The sequence below is a fragment of the Eurosta solidaginis genome, chromosome 1 (genome assembly GCF_040869045.1).
Source record: "Eurosta solidaginis isolate ZX-2024a chromosome 1, ASM4086904v1, whole genome shotgun sequence".
Taxonomy (NCBI): domain Eukaryota; kingdom Metazoa; phylum Arthropoda; class Insecta; order Diptera; family Tephritidae; genus Eurosta; species Eurosta solidaginis.
The window spans coordinates 222,642,404-222,663,141 of record NC_090319.1 but is presented as its reverse complement, the minus strand read 5'-3'; the positions used below and the strand labels follow the sequence as shown (position 1 = coordinate 222,663,141).

Sequence of the window (20,738 nt, the reverse complement as noted above, 5' to 3'; positions counted from 1 at the left end):
TAAGGTATCTTTCATTCAGATAGCGACCCTAATCGGAAACAAAAATTTTCTTTGATTTCCCAAAAGAACCAAATAACAAGTAAAAACTATTTTTTATTTGTATGTCGAATGCAAAAAAAAATAAAAAAGTTTCTTTGATTTGGCTGAAGAGTCAAATCACAAATAAAAATATCTTTATAAGTTTTCCCAAAAGGAGCTTTTCGGCCGATAAATAAAAAGACAAACACTTTTGTTTTTTCTTATTCTCCTACGTGTCTCGATGTTTTTTATAACATATTTGTTTAGGCCACCAGCCTAAATATTCACGACCACTCTAATGCACATTTTTAGTAATATTATTATTTACCGGTAACGGCCCACCCCTGCCGAGCGCTGACTTCAAAGGGGAAAAACTCGATAAAAGTTAGTTATCGGCAGGTGGTGCGGACCTTTTTCATTTTAAACTCTTTCAATTCTTTTTCGGAACGTTCGAGCGCCAGCAGCTATCTCACAGGTGAGTTTCCTAACATCTTTTCCATTTTTGAGTCATAATAATTCTACCGATTTCACAAGTGTATTTTTTAAACTTTGAATTGTGTTTAAACTTTGAATTTGCCATTTGGTAAATTGGCATTAATTATTATATTTATGAAACCCAGCGATCAATTGTTATTGTATACAGTGAATAAACTTATGATTACTAGTTACTAATTCTGTCTTTATTTTCTTTTTATTTGCGACGCACACGCCCGACATCCCCGGGTCCACACTGCCCCGCAACATTTGGTCCATTCGTGCCGAGAAATACAAGTTTGCAGAAAACAGCACCTTTTTTTTAAATTTTTGCCAATTTTCACATTTTGGATAAAGTGAACAAAATTGAAAGAGTTTATTTATTATCTCCAACAACATCAAAATCAACCAGCAGCCAGCGAGAACACAAATAGTAACTCGCAATCTCACACATACAGTCAGTACATTATCACATTATCATCACATCCATTCAGCATCACATACAATCTTATCATCATCACAACATCAAACAGTCCACTCATCAACAATCCGTTAATAGCATCATCACATCCATTATCACTCATACAGTCCATTAGCTTCATCACACAACATCACATCATCATCCAACTACAAGTCATCACAATATACAGGCCATACAATCTTATCAACATCACATCATCACATTAACATCACAGCATACAACATTCCATTAGCATCACATCAACACAGCGCAGCCCAACGATCAACGATTCACATAACAAATTTAAGGTACGTGGTTGCTTGGTTGCACAAACTTTTTTTTCTATTTACGTAACGAAAGTGCACTCAGTGATAGATACAAGGCAAAGCAAGTGAAATTGATAGATTTCGTGTTTACTATGCACACAGCACCTTTTGACGAACGGGTAATTACCCCCACGAGTGGTAAGGGTTACCCGACACCGCTCCAGACAGTCAATGAATTTTTTTTTGTTTTTTTTTTTTGTCACACTCATCACTGCACTATGTAAACCCCTCGTCGTCACATACGCTGACAAAATTATCACCAAATTTCTTATTACAGGAACCATATTTCACTTTGTTGATAGCCTTAGCATATCTATCACAGAATTCACTTCGCTCATCAGTTTTTCTAACTCAGGCAAAAAAGCCAGGGAATTCACTACGTTGGGTGGCTAGTGGCTTAATCATATTGGTTGTAAGCCACACGATTAATAACAGAACAATTGATACTGATCGCTGATTTATATTATATGGCTTGTATTTTTTCACCGTTTTTATAATAAATAATTAAAATCGTAGTTTTCCACATTAAGTTGGATTAACAAATTGTTTTTCTTATATTGGGAAAGATACCCTGGTTGGATACTCTGGGATAGCGCTTACTTCACATTGTTTGTGTATATACATTAAATCCTCGTTAGGATTTCTATCTGTGTTTCAAATCACTAGGTTGGCACATTAAATCCACATAAGGATTTCTATTTGTGTTTCAAATCTCGAGGTTGACTATAATGTGTCACACCGGGATTGGAATCTGCGTTTTAAAACTTTTTTTAGACACGCTAAATTTTTGGAAAATATTTCTATCTGTGTCCAACACACTTGTTAGATACATTAAATATTTGCAGACGATTCTCTTCTCTGCATTGCATATCACTGTAGACACATTAAATCCTCGTCAGGATTTCTATCTGTGTTTAATATCACTTCATACACATTAAACATTTGTAGACAATTTCTATCTGTGCTGCATATCACGATATACACATTAAATCCTCGTCAGGATTTCTATCTTTGGTTTATATAATTAAATCCTCGTGAGGATCTTTATCAGGGTTTATATCACTGACGACACATTACACTCACGTCAAGATTTCCATCTGATTCAAATTTTGCTTAGCACACTAAATTCACATAAGGATTTCTATCTGTGTTAACGCATTTAATCGCATCAGGATTTCGATCCGGTTTTTTTTACATTATACTTAGACTCAGCATAATCACAGAAGGATTGATAACTGCACTACTTGCAAAAAAAAAAAACAATATATATACACTTATAATTTTTGTTGCGGTTGCATTTACAACAACGCCACTAAGTCGTTTACCTCCAATCTCGACACCTTCAAAGAAACAAAATATTCAGATTAATAAAAGCAATAAAAGCCTCGGCCGAATCCCGGAACAAGCACACCCTTGCACTACTGCAATGGGCACTATGGAAGAAAACAAAGTCTGCATACGATAGTTTTCTCGGAAATAGTTATCTGTCCAAAGAGGACCTAAGTAAGCTTATGAAGAAGAATAAAAGTTTCTTCGCATGCTACCTACAGTGCATGACTGCTGTGGTGGCTGAAGTCTAAGCTATCAGCCCACAGCCGGCAAAATATGAAGCAAAGGATGAAGACTCTTCGCGCCGTGGATACGGATGTATTTAAAAGCGACTACCTTCCCTGGCCGGCTTTTAGAGACATGTTCACGGCCATTTACATTCTCAGTACCGATCTGAAAGATGTAGAGAAACTATACTATCTCAAACAAAAAACGCAAGGGGAGGCAAAAGAAATAGTGGGCAGGTGCTCGTTAACAAACGAGGGTTTTGCAACAACACGCAATTAAAACTTTTGTTTAATCTGAAGGCAGTCGAACAGGAGTGTGGAACATCTATTAAAAAATTGCAGCGTGAAATCAAAAATTGCATTTCTGTGCTGCAATGCCATAAAATTGACATCACAAATTGGGATGCAATCATAACCTACTTGTGTTCAACAAAACTCCACGAATCTACCCTGGCTCTTTGGAAACAAACCGTGGAAAAAAAACAGATATACAGAAATGGGAGGATATGGACAAATTCATGTCCAATCGCTTCCAAACACTCGAAACGGTTTCTGACCTCAGGGGCAACAAAACCACCAAAGCGCCCAAAAATCAAAGTTCAAATCCACAGGAAAATTCGATAAAACTTGGGGTTTACCAAGCCAGCGTACCAAAATTGCCATGTAAGATGTGCAACATTACGGAGCACAGATTACGAAATTGCCAAAAATTCTGTAGGCTGGCCACGTCGGGAAAAATAGATTTTGTTAAGAGCAATATTCACTGTATGAATTGTCTGTCGGGTGGACACACCGTGACACGATGCACCAGCACATTCAACTGCAGCACGTGCCACGCGAGGCACACCACCTTGCTCCATCTCCCGACAGCACAACCGAAGACAAATCCTCAAAGGTGGACTCAAACCGCCACCGAAAACACGCCTTCAACCTTACAACAGGCTAGGGCACTGCTGGAAGCTGAAAAAAGACAAGATAATTGCAATAACGTCTCTTCGTGTCATGCTGACACAACTAAAGGGGTGTTATTAGGAACAGCACGTGTTAATATACACTAAATGGAGTAAAATTTTCCGCCAGAGCGCTGATAGACTCTGGGTCCGAATGCTATTTCATAACAGAAAGACTAAAGAAGCGAATAGACCTTTCATCCAAACGTTTGCATGTGCAAATGTCAAGCATAAATAATACGCCATCCGCACAGGTAAAGGAATCATGTTCGATTACGTTAGGTTCGCTTACAGACCCCTTAGTAAGCATTGACACGATGGTTCTAGTCCTACTTCAATTAACGGGGAACCTTCCGACTTGCCAAGTTAGCGCAAAGACTCAGCAAGCGTTTCCTGATCTGATTCTGGCGGATAAGAGGTTCTTCATTAATGAACCAGTCGATCTCATACTTGGAGGCGACATCTATCCCCAGATAATACTAAACGGTATACGGAAGAACATTCTAAATACGCTTCTCGCCCAAGAAACCGTCTTCGGTTGGATTTTAACAGGTCGTGCGAAAGCACCTCACCCAACAAATACACGGGTATCCTTTTTTAATGAAATAAGTTTAGACAAGCATCTAACCGCTTTCTGGGAAATTGAAAACATACCTACGAAAAAGGCCCTGACCGAATATAATGCTTATTGCGAGGAACTATATAAAACCACAACAGGAAGGAACTCTGATGGGAGGTACACCGTCGCCCTTCGCTTCAAACAAGACTTCCCAAAAACCCTCTGTTTAGGCCCATATCTTAAGAGCGTCTGCTCTCAGTTTTACCGCAACGAGACACGCCTAGCCAAGACACCGGCCCTACAGACGGAACTAAACAGGGCACTGACAAAGGTTACATGTCCAAGGTGCACACCGTAGTACCATCACAATCAACTGATTGCTATTTCTTACCGCATCATGCGGTTATCAAAGAGGAAAGCACAACTACTAAAAGGAGGGTAGTGTTCAACGCATCGTGCTTGACATTCAACGGCACGAGCCTGAACGATGTTCTACACACAGGCCCTGTACTTCAAGCCGACTTAACAATACTACTCCTCCGATGGAGATTTTTCAAGTACGTCTTCAACAGCGACGTTGAGAAGATGTACAGGCAAATCTGGGTAAATGAAAACCAAACCCAATACCAACGAAGAGTCTTTCGCCTCAAAGCAGATGACCCTGTTAGCGTATATGAGCTCAACACGGTAACCTTTGGGGTCAACTGTGCCCCCTACCTAGCGGGCAGAACACTACACCAGCTTGCAGATGACGTCGAGGCGTCGCTGCCAATCGCATCGCACATCTTCCCAAACTGTATGCACGTCGATGACATCCTGGCAGAGGGCATAGTATCGAGTCAGAAATCAAGGCACGGGACGAAATCATAGCTGCATTAAAATCAGCAGGAGTCGCCCTGCGAAAGTGGACTTCCAATTGCAGCACGATCCTACAGGGAATACCCAAACCCCACCGGCTTACGGGAGACTTTCTGGAGTTCGAGGACGCAAGCATGGTAAAAACCCTAGGCATCCGTTGGAACGCGCATTCCGACCACTTTTACTTTACCGCGAAAACAATCACAAATCAGGACAAGGTAACAACAAGGACCATACTATATGCCATCGCCAAGCTCTTCGACCTTTAGGTTGGCTCGCCCCAGTTATCATCGTAGCTAAGATCATCATGCATAACATTTGGCTGGAGGGGACGGATTGGGATTAAATGGTATCCACAATCACTCTAGACCGGTGGCAAGCCTTTATGCAGGAGCACCCCGCGATTAACAAAATTCGGATACTTCGGTGGGTGCACTTTACCCCAACCAACGAGATAGAAATATACGGCTTATGTGATTCATCCGAAAAAGCCTACGCGGCTACGGTCTACGTGCGAGCTCAGATAAGGGATAGGATCTACGTTAGTCTACTTATGGCGAAACAAGAGTGGCACCAGTTAAAACAATTTCATTGCCAAGATTGGAGTTATGCGGTGCAATCTTTGCTGCCTTAGACTTTGGAAACTGTGATGGAGAACCTGAACTTAGGCACATTCAACATTCACCTATGGACAGATTCGACCATCCTCTTAGGATGGATTCGAAAACCCCCTTGTTCCTGGTCAATATTTATAGCTCACAGGGTTACAAAAACACCCACAGCCGGCAAAAGATGAAGCAAAGGATGAAGACTCTTCGCGCCGTGGATACGGATGTATTTAAAAGCGACTACCTTCCCTGGCCGGATTTTAGAGACATGTTCACGGCCATTTACATTCTCAATACCGATCTGAAAGATTTAGAGAAATTATTCTATCTCAAACAAAAAACGCAAGGGGAGGCAAAAGAAATAGTGGGCAGGTGCTCGTTAACAAACGAGGGTTTTGCAACCGCCTGGAAAAATCTAAACGACAGGTACGAAAACAGACGTATCCTAGTCAACACGCAATTAAAACTTTTGTTTAATCTGAAGGCAGTCGAACAGGAGTGTGGAACATCTATTAAAAAATTGCAGCGTGAAATCAAAAATTGCATTTCTGTACTGCAATGCCATAAAATTGACATCACAAATTGGGATGCAATCATAACCTACTTGTGTTCAACAAAACTCCACGAATCTACCCTGGCTCTTTGGAAACAAACCGTGGAAAGAAAAACAGATATACAGAAATGGGAGGATATGGACAAATTCCTGTCCAATCGCTTCCAAATACTCGATACGGTTTCTGACCTCAGGGGCAACAAAACCACCAAAGCGCCCAAAAATCAAAGTTCAAATCCAAGGGAAATTTCGACAAAACTTGGGGTTTACCAAGCCAGCGTACCAAAATTGCCATATAAGATGTGCAACAGTACGGAGCACAGATTACGAAATTGCCAAAAATTGTGTAGGCTGGCCACGTCGGGAAAAATAGATTTTGTTAAGAGCAATAGTCACTGTATGAATTGTCTGTCGGGTGGACACACCGTGACACGATGCACCAGCACATTCCACTGCAGCACGCGCCACGCGAGGCACAGCACCTTGCTCCACCTCCCGACAGCACAACCGAAGACAACTCCTCAAAGGTGGACTCAAAACGCCACCGAAAACACGCCTTCAACCTTACAACAGGCTAGGGCACTGCTGGAAGCTGAAAAAAGACAAGATAATTGCAATAACGTCTCTTCGTGTCATGCTGACACAACTAAAGTGGTGTTATTAGGAACAGCACGTGTTAATATACACTAAATGGAGTAAAATTTTCCGCCAGAGCGCTGATAGACTCTGGGTCCGAATGCTATTTCATAACAGAAAGACTAAAGAAGCGAATAAACCTTTCACCCAAACGTTTGCATGTGCAAATGTCAGGGATAAATAATACGCCATCCGCACAGGTAAAGGAATAATGTTCGATTACGTTAGGTTCGCTTACAGACCCCTTAGTAAGCATTGACACGGTGGTTCCAGTCCTACTTCAATTAACGTGGAACCTTTCGACTTGCCAAGTTAGCGCAAAGACTCAGCAAGCGTTGCCTGATCTGATTCTGGCGGATAAGAGGTACTTCATTAATGAACCAGTCGATCTCATACTTGGAGGCGACATCTATCCCCAGATATTACTAAACGGTATACGGAAGAACGTTCTAAATACGCTTCTCGCCAAGAAACCGTCTTCGGTTAGATTTTAACCGGTCGCGCGAAAGCACCTCACTCAACCAATACACGGGTATCCTTTTTTTTTGAAATAAGCTTAGACAAGCAACTAACCGCTTTCTGGGAAATTGAAAACATACCTACGAAAAAGGCCCTGAACGAAGATAATGCTTATTGCGAGGCACTATATAAAACCACAACAGGAAGGAACTCTGATGGGAGGTACACCGTCGCCCTTCCCTTCAAACAAGACTTCCCAAAAACCCTCTGTTTGGGCTCATCTCTTAAGAGCATCTGCTCTCAGTTTTATCGCAACGAGACACGCCTAGCCACGACACCGGCCCTGCAGACGGAATTAAACAGGGCACTGACAAAATGCGTCACATTAGGGTACATGTCCAAGGTGCACACCGTAGTACCATCACAATCAACTGATTGCTATTTCTTACCGCATCATGCGGTTATCAAAGAGGAAAGCAGAACTACTAAAGGGAGGGTCGTGTTCAACGCATCGTACTTGACATTAAACGGCACGAGCCTGAACGATGTTCTACACACAGGCCCTGTACTTCAAGCCGACTTAACAATACTACTCCTCCGATGTAGATTTTTCAAGTACGTCTTCAACAGCGACGTTGAGAAGATGTACAGGCAAATCTGGGTAAATGAAAACCAAACCCAATACCAACGAAGAGTCTTTCGCCTCAAAGCAGATGACCCTGTTAGCGTATATGAGCTCAACACGGTAAGCTTTGGTGTCAACTGTGCCCCCACCTAGCGGGCAGAACACTACACCAGCTTGCAGATGACGTCGAGGCGTCGTTGCCAATCGCATCGCACATCTTGCCAAACTGTATGCACGTCGATGACATTCTGGCAGAGGGCATAGTATCGAGTAAGAAATCAAGGCACGGGACGAAATCAGCAGGAGTCCCTCTACGAAAGTGGACTTCCAATTGCAGCAGGATACTACATGGAATACCCAAACCCCACCGGCTTACGGAAGACTTTCTGCAGTTCGAGGACGCAAGCATGGTAAAAACCCTAGGCATCCATTGGAGCGCGCATTCCGACCACTTTTACTTTACCGCGAAAACAATCACAAATCAGGACATAGTAACAACAAGGGCCATACTATATGCCATCGCCAAGCTCTTCGACCTTTAGGTTGGCTCGCCCCAGTTATCATCGTAGCTAAGATCATCATGCATAACATTTGGCTGGAGGGGACGGATTGGGATGAAATGATATCCACAATCACTTTAGACCGGTGGCAAACCTTTATTCAGGAGCACCCCGCGATTAACAAAATTCGGATACTTCGGTGGGTGCACTTTACCCCAACCAACGAGATAGAAATATACGGCTTCTGTGATTCATCCGAAAAAGCCTACGCGGCTACGGTCTACGTGCGAGCTCAGATAAGGGATAGGATCTAGGTTAGTCTACTTATGGCGAAACAAGAGTGGCACCAGTAAAAACAATTTCATTGCAAAGATTGAAGTTATGCGGTGCAATCTTTGCTGCCTGAGACTTTGGAAACTGTGATGGAGAACCTGAACTTAGGCACTTTCAACATTCACCTATGGACAGATTCGACCATCGTCTTAGGATGGATTCGAAAACCCCCTTGTTCCTGGTCAATATTTATAGCTCACAGGGTTACAAAAATCGTGGAGAAGGTAGGAACTAAAGCTTGGCATCATGTCGAGTGCGCATCAAATCCAGCGGACTGAGCCAGCAGAGGACTTCCAGGCAGGGACCTTCTTGGCTGCAAGAAGGCAAAGCGAAATGGCCATCTCAAGGCGGACAGGAGTACCACACAAACATCGAAGAAAACGATTACAAGTGCATGCAGCAATAAACATCAACAATACCGAGGATATTCTTGATCGGTTTTCCGATCTATCAAGGGCATTGCGGGTAAACTCCTACATCATGAGATTCGCGAGAAGAGCTCATCCCAAAACAAAAGCGGCTTTTAAAGCAGAATCTCGCCAGATTTCGCCCGACGAAATCAAAGCTACGACTAGCCGTCTCATAGGGATATCGCAAACAAACCACTATGCCGAGGAAATGAACTCTCTGGGAACTAGGAAACCCATCGCGGCCAAAAGCAAGATCCTCTCTCTAGACCCTTTTATCGACGACAATAATGTCCTAAGAGAGGGGGGTCGTCTGAACGCATCCAGGAACGTGCCCGCCAACGAGCGTCACCCGATAATCATCCCTTACGCCTGCCGACTCACCCGTCTCCTAGTCCAGTTTGTCCACACCATTTCAATGCATGGCGGAAACCAACTCATGCTGCGGCTCCTACACACGCAGTATTGGATACCGCGGGCAGAAACATGATCCGATCCACTATTCATAACTGCAAGACCTGCACCCTTTTCCGCAAACGTTCCCCGACGCAACTCATGGGAATTCTCCCTGCGGAACGCACTACCTTTTCTCGGGCATTTACCAATACCGGGGTGGATTTTGCCGGACCGTTTGACATCAAGTCCTACAGCGGACGAGGATGACGCATGTCCTAGGGGTAAGTTTGCTTTACGACTAAGGCGATCCATTTAGAGGCGACTAGCGACCTCAGCACCGCCGCGTTCCTAGCAGCGTTTAGTCGATTTGTACCCAACGAACTTTGTCGGAGCGTCGAGGGCTCTCCGCTCAGAGTTAAAGGCATTCCTCGCTTATGCGCCTGACCAAACCCTCTCCAAGTATGCCCACCAAACCCTCACATGGCATTTCATCCCCGTAGCGGCTCCTCATATGGGCGGGCTGTGGGTAGCGGGAGTCAAGAGTTTCAAAACTCATTTCAAAAAGATCGCATCGGATCATAAATTTGCTCTCGAGGAGTTTAGTACCCTCCTGTGTAGGATCTTCCAATACCCCTTGCAACTTGGAGCCACTTACCAGCGGACACTTCCTAGTCGGGGGCCATCTAATAGCGCCACCCGATATTGAAGTCAGCGAGAATCGCGCTTCACTCGTCAATCGATGGGAAAAACTCAAGGCACTGCATCAAAACTTCTGCAAACGATGGAAAACAGAGTATCTCACCGAATTGCAGAAACGCTTTTAGTGGAAGCATCCACAATCAAATCTGAAACAGGGGGACCTAGTCGTCATTAAGGAGGACAATCTGCCTCCCAACAAATGGAGACTAGGTCGGATAGCCAAACTTCACTACCGCCCCGATAACCGAGTTCGAGTCGTCGAACTGGATACTGCAAGGGGACAAACCACCAGACCAATCACGAAATTGGTCTTACTACCACCCTCCAGTGAGGGTGAGGGGACCAGTAACTCCCACCCATACTAATTTCCATACATATTTCTTGCCTTCACCTCCTTTCAGTATCTTCAGCAGTTTGGCCACTATGCCAAAAAACGTTGAAAAAATTTTGAGAAAGAAAAAGAAATTTTTTACAAAATTTCGGATTTAACCACTTTAAAATCGGAAAAATTCTATGGACGAAAAAAAGTTAGCCCTCCTATGTTGTAGGTAATTTAACTATGAAAATTTTAAGCATACCAGTACAACAATAGGATGTGCCGTTGAGACTATAGCCCTGTTAACTTGCAAGCGTCTATCCTAAAATTTTAGTATTACTTTGATAAAATTGGCGGGACATTTCATTTGGTCACTCTACCTTAGGGTCTAATAAATTTAAAAAGACATCAAGTATTTAATTGTCACTAATTTTTGTTATAGATTTTGTTTTGCAAATTGTAGTGCAAATTTATACATATTATATCGGTAGATGTGTTTACGAAATGGCTTGTGCAAAAGAGATAGATAAAGAGTAAAAATAATCCGGATGATTTTTACTTTATTTGCGGGCATTATATTTTCGGAAACTCAGCTCGGAAAATAACTAATTCTGTCAAAGATGCATACTTTCATTATTTCGGTTTCCGTGTAAAAAATCTCGAAAATATTGGACACCTCATTTTATTTGCGCCTCCTGTAGATTAACTTGATGTGGACTGAACCCTTTAACCACGACCAGTGCTATTTTTGCATGATAGACCTTAAAGGTAAAACGAGAAAAAAGAGGAAATTAATATGTTATCCAAATGTGGCATCAGCTAAAAAACCGAAACTATATGACCATACCTTACCCATACCTAGGCCGCCTATAAGTTTTGAAGCCTCAAGCGAAAGTGACTCCGAAGCAGATAATTCAGACAGTGAACAAGAAGGAGAGGTCCCACATCGAGTCTCACAAGCCGAACTTAATGACTTGGCCAGAGATTTGAAATTATCGAAATTTGATAGCGAAGTTTGCAGCAATGGGGCAGCCTGGGCCCTTCGACACGTACTTCCAAATTTCGAAATAGACACAAGACTTTCTCTTCTTTTTTTACTAAAAATGAAAATATTTGCTACTGCAATGATGTTCAAGGTTCCATAAAGGACATTCGTTATCGTCAATACCAGTGGCACATTCTGGGAATACTAAAGGAACTGATTTCCAATTTACTTGAGCTCATTCCAATGCACTTTGCAAGTTACTATTTACAACTCGTTTTCTACTGCTTGTTGTTTTTATTCTTTACCACCGCCAATTGAGTGCGCCAATCAGGTGCTATTATCTCATTGGACAAGGGTTTTTGTTGCAGCCCATATGGGTTTTCTTTAAGTTCTTGCTTTTGTTAGATTTCCAGGCTGCTTTTTATGTAGACTGAAAGTACTTAATGTTATGTTTGGTATTACTGGTCTGCAAGTAATTAATTATTATATTAATTTCTTGTCTTCAAGACCAAGTTTGTTATTTTTGAAAAATGTATATTTTACAAGTTATATTATATTAAATTATTATGCATAGAAAACGAGCAAATCAGAGTAAAAACAAAATTCATAGACCGTATAGCCGACTATTTCAAAACCCATGACGGTTTATCATCAGCGATCCACATATTGAAGGCTTGCCGTTTAGCGCATCAGGCCATCAATGCACTTTGCAAGTTACTATTTACAACTCGTTTTCTACTGCCTGTTTTTTTTTTATTCCTTACCACCGTCAATTGAGTGCGCTAATCAGGTGCTATTATCTCATTGGACGAGGATTTTTGTTACAGCCCATATGGTTTTCTTTAAGCTATTGCTTTTGTAAGAATTTCAGGGTACTTTTTCCGTAGCCCGAATGTATTTAATGTTATGTTTGGTTTTACTGGTCTGCAAGTAATGAATTATTATATTATATTAATTTATTGTCTTCAAGACCAAGTTGTTTATTTTTGTAAAATGTATATTTTACAAGTTATATTATATCAAAATATTATACATAGAAAATGAGTAAATCAGAATAAAAACAAATGTCATAGACCGTATAGCCGACTATTTCAAACCCAAGACGGTTTATCATCAGCGATCCACACATTGAAGGCTTGACGTTTAGCGCATCAGGCCATCAATGCACTTTGCAAGTTAGTATTTATAACTCGTTTTCTACTGTTTGTTGTTTTTTTTCTCTACCACAGTCAATTGAATGCGCCAATCAGATGTTATTTATTTATTAATTTTTTTATTTATTAGTCTGCAATTTAAAATTTATACAGAAGAAAATGTTCAATTTACTGAAAATATGTAGTATACGCGACACAAATCACATATTCATTCTACAAATTTATAAGTAGGATAGATTGTTGTGCATCAATTCTTATACGTATGCCCAAGTAGGCAGCCGTGGTGAGGATCTCTGAATGACAAGAATTGCTCAAAAGAAGCTGTGTGCCCATTAGGGAGCCGACGTGAAGCGCTCATAAAGGAGCCAACGCGAAATGCTCATGAGGGAGCTGTTTGCTAGTAGGGGGCTCTCGTGAGATGTAATGTATGTTGTAGATGACGCAGTGACCAGTACGTTTTTGTAAATATTTATTAGGCGTATGATCTTATCACACTTTTATGTGCTTTGATTTGCCTGTGCTTGCATTAGATAAGCATTTTCTAATTTTGGTTAAATAGTATACTTTTCTTTATTAAGAAAGATGAGTCTGAAATATCGAATTTTTGCCCATGCTCGCATTAGATAAGCATTTTCTAATTTAGGTTAAATAGTATAATTTTCTTTATTAAGAAAGGCGAGTCTGAAATATCGAAATTGATGTTGTGCTTGTTGAAATCCAGACACAAACAACGAAAAGCTTCGTGCATTTCAAAATTAGATCTGAATGTACCCAGGAAGAGTGGTTGAAAATGTCTTGATGGCCTCATAGGGACATTAGTCTTTATCTCACTAAGTAAAAATGGGCTATTCACAATCCTTCCCAATAATTTCACCATGAACAATACATCCAACATTTCTCTGCGGCCTCAAGGGAAGAAAGGTTAATAAGCTTTAACCGGCTATTATAGGATGGAAGATTCCTTGCTGGATCCCACGATAAGTGACTTAACGCAAAAAGGAGGGACTGTTTTTGAACCGATTCCAGCTTGTCACGATAAATCTGATACCGTGGGTTTCAAACAATTGACGCGTATTATAGTATCGGTCGAACTATGGCAGCAAAGAGTGCTTTTGTGACGTAAGGGTCCGGAAATTCTTTTGACCATCGTTTAATGAAAGCTAACACGCCTCTAAATCGAGTCACACAAGTTTCAATATGATATTTGAAGTCTAGTTTGGGTTCCATTGTGACACCGAGATCGATGAAGTTAGTAACTTGCTCAAGCTGGTAGTCACCTATCGAATAATTATGTACCTAATATGATTTTCTAGTAAAACTCATGAATTTGCATTTGTCTAGGTTGAGGGCCATTTCATTTGCCTTGCACCATTGAACTATCCAAATCGTTCTTAAGAAGTAGTCTGTCTCCAGGGCTTTGAATGGGTCTAAAGAACTTTACATCATCGGCGTACATTAAAATCTCGGAGCGAGTTAACATACTTGGAAGATCATTGATAAATAATAAAAACAATAGCGGCCCAATATGGCTTCCTTGAGGTACGCCATATGTAACTTTCCTGTTAATTAAGTGGAGATCCATCCTAGAAACGTCGATGAGAACCCCATACACTCAAGTTTGTTAATAAGAATTGTATTAGAAACTTTATCCAAAGCCTTGCTAAAGTCTGTGTAAATTACAACTTTTTGCAGGTTATTTCTAAAGTTTCTAGAGACTTGCGTTGTGAACTCAAGCAAATTTGATTCGGTTGATTTACCTCTGCAGAACCCATGCTGAGACGGGTGGATTATTGTATATAGTGAGTGAGCTAACTGTTTTGTAACAATGCACTCGGAAAGCTTCATTATGTCACTAAGTTTTGCAATTCCTCTATAGTTTGCTACGCAAGATTTAATGCCACTTTTATACAGTGGTATTATAAAAGATTCTTTCCAGAAACTAGAAAATATTCCTCGTTTTAGAGAGGCGTTAAATATATTAGTTAAGGGCTGATAAAGAAATTCAGCACAACTTTTCAGAACAACAGTGGGAATCTTATCAGGACCATTAGAATAAGATTTTTTCAGGTTTTCTAGCTTTAAAAATACATCTGTAGCAGATATTAACGGAAATCGTACACAGTCAAGCATTGGTGACCCAGGTGGAGGTGTGGGTTGTCGTGAAGCCAACTCGCAGTAGTTTGATTTAAAGAAATCAGCAAACATATCAGCTATTATCATGTTGTCATCACCTGAAATCATGTTGTCAAATTTCATGACGGAAGGAAAACCAGTAGTAAACAAAACCGTAGAACGACTTCGGGTTGGAAGAAAGATGAAGCTTTAGCTTTTCTAGGTAGTTCTTGTAGCATATCTTGCTCAGAGAATTATATTTGTGACGTAAAATAGAATAAACACCATAGTCACTGATTTTTATATTGCTTAAACCAGCGAGTTTTTTATTTCTTAAGTAGTTCAATTCTCTAGTGCACCAGCAGAGCTGGGTAAATTCAATTCCATTACATTACCCATTACATTCCTCAGTAATTAGAAAAAGTAATCAATTCCTTTCCTCCACAGCAACGGAATTGATTACATTTCAATTCCTAAAAAAAAATTCCAAAAGTAATTTCATTTTTTGAGGCTCAAGTACAAAAAATTTTTTGTTTGTAATTGAAAAAAAAAAATACTTTACTCAAACGTAATTTCTGCCCCCGTATTTTCAAAAGGAATTGCAAATGTAATTGAAAAATTTCCAATTACATTACAAGGAATGGAAAATATACTTTCGAATTTCCCATTCCATTCCTCAAAAGAATTGCGAAAGTAAGAGAAAAACTACAAGTTAGTTTGTGTATAAGAACTTACTCCGCACAGTGTTTCGTGTAGAACAAGCTAGCTGGACAAAAACAAAGTTCTTATTCCAAGAAAAGTGTAATGAGAAATGAAAGAAAACAAACAAAATAACGGGATTTTTGCTTTTTTTTTTTGATATTTTTGTTCATATATATTGAGTAATTGAAGTAAGAAGGCAGGAGTGGCCGTAAAATGCATTGATTAATTTGCAAAATTCTTGTTGAATATTAAGCTTCATATTTCTTTTAAGTGAACACTTTTATATAATTTTTTTGATGGATTCTAAGCTCGAGGGCAAGTAAAATTTTTCAATAGTAATTCTTTCGCAATTAAGTATTTTTTGGAAGTATGCTTCTAATATCCCTCACTAAGGTAGACACCTTGTCATTTGTGTGAAGGCTTAGCCGAACACCATAGCGCCCGACTATGAGGTGCAGCGGTTTAGGACTGGCATCTACGCCGTTTCGTCTCATAGGAGGGCGGCAGAATGTCGGTGACCAAGAACTGCCAACCCCCTAATTCACGGCGTTATTCGGACCGTGCCTCTTGGACGATTTGCAGCCAGGGGATAAATTCAAACGAAGCCTTTCCGATACCGGACCACTCGGGAAGTATTGATGGCATTACCGCAGTAAGGGGCACTGCTGCGGAGGACGGTTCTTTCCCCGTACATAATACTGAACCGCTGAGCCCGCCCTGTCGGGCAGGTAGTCATACCACGAAGATGAACGACTCATTATCTAATTCTAATAAGGACGGTGGTAATGGGAGGACTGATTCAAAAGCGACAAAAACGTATGAGGTGGGTTTGGTCAAAGGCTGAGGTATGCTCAAGTCAATCCAGAGTCGGATGGTGGTCCCACTTCCTGCACCTAAATAAATACACAATAAATTAGTGTTTTTATTTGGAACACACACACACACGCGGCTCTCAGGCTAAAATATCCACAACCTTGAATCCAGGAGAGAGAGAGAGATGTTCACTAGGTAGTGTCGCTGACAATATAGTGTAACCCAAGGACGACGGCTGTCCACATAGAGAGGGAGATAGAGTGCTAGATAAGCGGTGGCTGAGATGGTGAAGACGACGGTGGCTCTCGCTAAGGGGTGATAACGGCGGTAGTAATGACGGCGGTAGTTAGGATCACGCCCGAGAGAGAGTACTGAGTGACGGTGGCTCTCACCAAATAGCTATGACGACGGTGGTGGCTAGACTTTGGGATGGGATGTCCGAGGATCGGGATGGCGATGATGTTGTACCTACGGCGAAGTGTACCTGGTGTATTCCGGCCAATCATTATATTCATATGTAACTATGAACACATTGAGAATTATGCTCGCATTGTCGCGCACAGCTCGCCACGAACGAAAATTCCCAAGCATTGTGCGTTCACCATCGCTGGCTTGCCTAGTGCTTGCGCGATGGTTGTTGGGCCAGTATGTACGCATATGTATGTCGGTACATACAATACTAGGGGTGGGCAGTAAATGGAAAATATGACGTTAGGGGTGGGCGCTAAATGGGAAATATATATTGTGGCGTAGCATTTGCTACGTTATTAATAGCGGGCACCAGAATGTCTTAACGTCCAGTATTCATGGCTTATTTAGCGGTCACGGTACTGCGTCGAATGGAGGCGGTTCTTCGGGCCTGGCGTCTTTTGTTCGTGCTACTCTCGGCCCGACGACGTTGCGGTTAAAATTTATTTCGGCGGTTAATTTGTGGATTGATTCTGGTTATCTTGGTGCCAGTTCCGATGGTTTTGTTTAGTACGTTGTGCCACCCTTCTTTTGATAACCCGTCCGGTAGGATTTTCGTGGGAGGCATACGCTACGGTAAATCGGCTTCGGAGAGGAAGTTAGCCCATGTGTGTAGTTGTTGTTTTCGCAGGCGGAACCATTGAAGGGCTTTGCCACGCAGTATCTCTGGGAGGGTTGGGAGGAGTTGATCTGGCTTAATCAGATAGCATTCTGCCAGTTCCTCAATCCTTTCCAGGAAGTCGTATAATATGTCGCTTCCAGCGTAATGTACATCCCAACGGCGGACTCCGTGTTACTTATGCCGCTCTGCTTGCGCTGGGGGATATTGCTTTGATTGTGACGGCCGACATGGTGTTTTGCGTGGATGTGACTGGCCGGGCCTCTTCGGCGGCGATCTCCATCTCTACCTCTCTCAAAAGATTTCCTGTCGACTTACGCTTTCGTTGGTCTTGGACGTATGCGGTGAGTGTGCTGCGCAATTCGGCGACGGTATGTCCTTCGGTGTAGATTCGGTAGCGTTTGCATTCTTCGATTAACCTCTCCTTCTTCAGCAGGTAAATCCAGCCTAGAGAGTCGACGTTGAGCGTTGTGGTGGTGGTTTCGCTTATCTTTGTGTCAATTGTTGGTTGTGTGTTCGGTGAACCCGTTTCTACAGTGTTATTGCTCTCGTTGGTTTTGGCACAGTCGCCTGAGGAGACGGGTCCCTGCTCGGGCGCCATTTATGAGGTGGGTTTGGTCAAAGGCTGAGGTATGCTCAAGTCAATCCAGAGTCGGATGGTGGTCCCACTTCCCCCACCTAAATAAATACACAATAAATTGGTGTTTTTATTTGGAACACACACACACACGCGGCTCTCAGGCTAAAATGTCCACAACCTTGAATCCAGGAGAGAGAGAGAGATGTTCACTAGGTAGTGTCGCTGACAATATAGTGTAACCCAAGGACGACGGCTCTCCACAGAGAGAGGGAGATAGAGTGCTAGATAAGCGGTGGCTGATATGGTGAAGACGACGGTGGCTCTCGCTAAGGGGTGATAACGGCGGTAGTTAGGATTACGCCCGAGAGAGAGTACTGAGTGACCGTGGCTCTCACCAAATAGCTATGACGACGGTGGTGGCTAGACGTCGAGATGGGATGTCCAAGGATCGGGATGGCGATGATGTTATACCTACGGCGAAGTGTCCATGGTGTATTCCGGCCAATCAATATATTCATATGTAACTATGAACACATTGAGAATTATGCTCGCATTGTCGCGCACAGCGTGCCACGAACGAAAATTCCCAAGCATTGTGCGTTCACCATCGCTGGCTTGCCTAGTGCTTGCGCGATGGTTGTTGGGCCAGTATGTACGTATATGTATGTCGGTACATATAATACTAGGGGTGGGCAATAAATGGAAAATATAACGTTAGGGGTGGGCGCTAAATGGGAAATAGATATTGTGGCGTAGTATTTTCTACGTTACAAACGCATTAAGCGATGCGAGAGTAGTGCTTATTCAATGACCTCCATGTTGGAAAAGCATACAACTGAAAACGGAGTAGAAGAGTGGAGAAGGGTACTGGGCAGAGGAAGTAAGAGAGCGCTGTCGCATTACAAATCAGAACTAAGAATTGCCCAACGCCTGGGAGCAGTGGTCGACCCAACATAAGCGGAGATCGAGCGCTTGGAATGGGCTCATGAGGCCGTAGAAGTAGGGCGAAGGCAGTTCAAAAGGTTTGCTGCGAGAAACTCTCGGCACTGCAACCAGTACGAGGGTGAAGAAGTGTCGAATGGCAGAATGAAGAGGCAATGTTCGGCGGAAGGTGAAAAGTCTGCTTTCAAGAATCTGAAAGGACCCAATCCCAGAGCCCCGAAGCAGGGCAGCCGCAGAGGCAAGATAAGTAGGCCTAAGGCTGTAGGATAGGTGGCCCCAATAGCGAGATAGTAACTACCTCGAAAGCTGCAAGTCAGAGGAAGGACATCAAAAGTGGTGAAGTGCCAACTACGGAAGTGGGAGATAAGCCAAAGGGAGAAAAAGCTAAGGCTCCGGCTTTTCCCGACACGATGAATGCTATGGAAGATAGTCACTGACTTTGGCGCTGGTTGATCGTAGGAATCCTCTCGGACAGATGACTACCGAAAGGTTGAGATCTGTAGAAAGGGAGCTTATTTACTTAATGCTTAAGATGATACGGGAATAACCATGTAAGGCCCTGGTGTGAAGATGATAGCGTCCGCGAGTTGTTCCAAACCTCCAAAGCCAAGGCATGAACGCCAAGTTCGAGATGGTGAATAAAGCGCAAATCCCCACGGTACCAAAAGCTAAAGTATGGATACCATGCGTGACGAAGTCGAAGGATACACTGCGACTTCTGTGAATCAGAATCCGATTGTGCTGCAATATCACCAGGCTCAGCGCTATGATTCGAGCTCACCTGATATATGTTTAAAAATTTATTAAAAGATTCTGTAAATTCCTTATTTAACCCAAAAAAATACAATGATAACACAGGCCGACAGCATCTCAGACCCAGAAACCGGACTATATATTTTCGAAGGATTTTGATGCTATGAATCGAAATTTGGGCTCAAAATTTCTCTATCAGCTCTATATCTATCTATATTCTAACCTAAAAGTGTTTAACCCCTAGAAACCACCGCTACCACACAACAAAATTTCAAAATGCGATATCTCAGAGAAAAAATATCTGAGAAAACTGAACGCAATTTGAAAGAAGAAGACTTGTGTTTAAAGATGCCGTCCTTTAAAAGAAAACATCTACAAGATTACATAACCCCAAAACGAGCAAAAACGGTGTTTTTCAACCAGAACTGATAGAGCAATTCTCAGGCCAGATTTGGATTCAGCGCATCATAAACCTTCGAAAATATATAGTCCGGTATCTGGGTCAGAATGTTGGTTAAATTTTGCCGGCCTGTGTAATTTATCCATCGCCTTTGGCGATACAACTCTGGTGACTCGAAGACATGCGTGTTTTTAGGTATTTCCTTCCCGCAAAGGTTGAAATACATCAACTTCGTTTTGCTGCTTACCAGGAGCTTATGCCTTGCGAACCAAGATCTTAAAAGGTAAACGTGATTAATATCAGCAAAAAGATTAAATTCATTTTTCGATCCATATGCGATGGCAAGGTCATCAGCAAAGGCTGTTACTTTACCAATAAAAGGCAAAGACAATATTGAATTAATGTATATTAAAAATAAGATTGGTTCAAGAACCGAACCCTGTGGAACCCCTAGGGTTATAGGCCTGGGTTCACATA

General features: G+C 42.0%; 2 protein-coding genes across 16 annotated transcripts in view; one reads left to right on the top strand and one right to left on the bottom strand.

The window, feature by feature from the left end:
- The window catches only part of LOC137237037 (striatin-3-like), a 636,631-nt gene that overhangs the window by 435,771 nt on the left and 180,122 nt on the right, over positions 1 to 20,738 (bottom strand). For 4 of the 12 annotated variants that reach the window (XM_067760187.1, XM_067760181.1, XM_067760188.1 and 1 more), the window contains 2 exons: positions 12,483 to 12,642; positions 11,464 to 12,184 (listed from right to left, as the gene is read on the bottom strand). The exons of 6 other annotated variants lie outside the window; for them this stretch is intronic. The gene's annotated coding sequence lies outside the window, so the exon portion shown is untranslated. Of the gene's footprint in view, positions 1 to 11,379; positions 12,185 to 12,482; positions 12,643 to 20,738 lie in introns of those variants that run through there. 2 more of the 12 variants (XM_067760182.1, XM_067760183.1) reach the window with 2 other exon arrangements.
- Cad86C (Cadherin 86C) overlaps positions 1 to 20,738 on the top strand; it is a 2,678,031-nt gene that overhangs the window by 2,635,157 nt on the left and 22,136 nt on the right. The window lies entirely within an intron of this gene.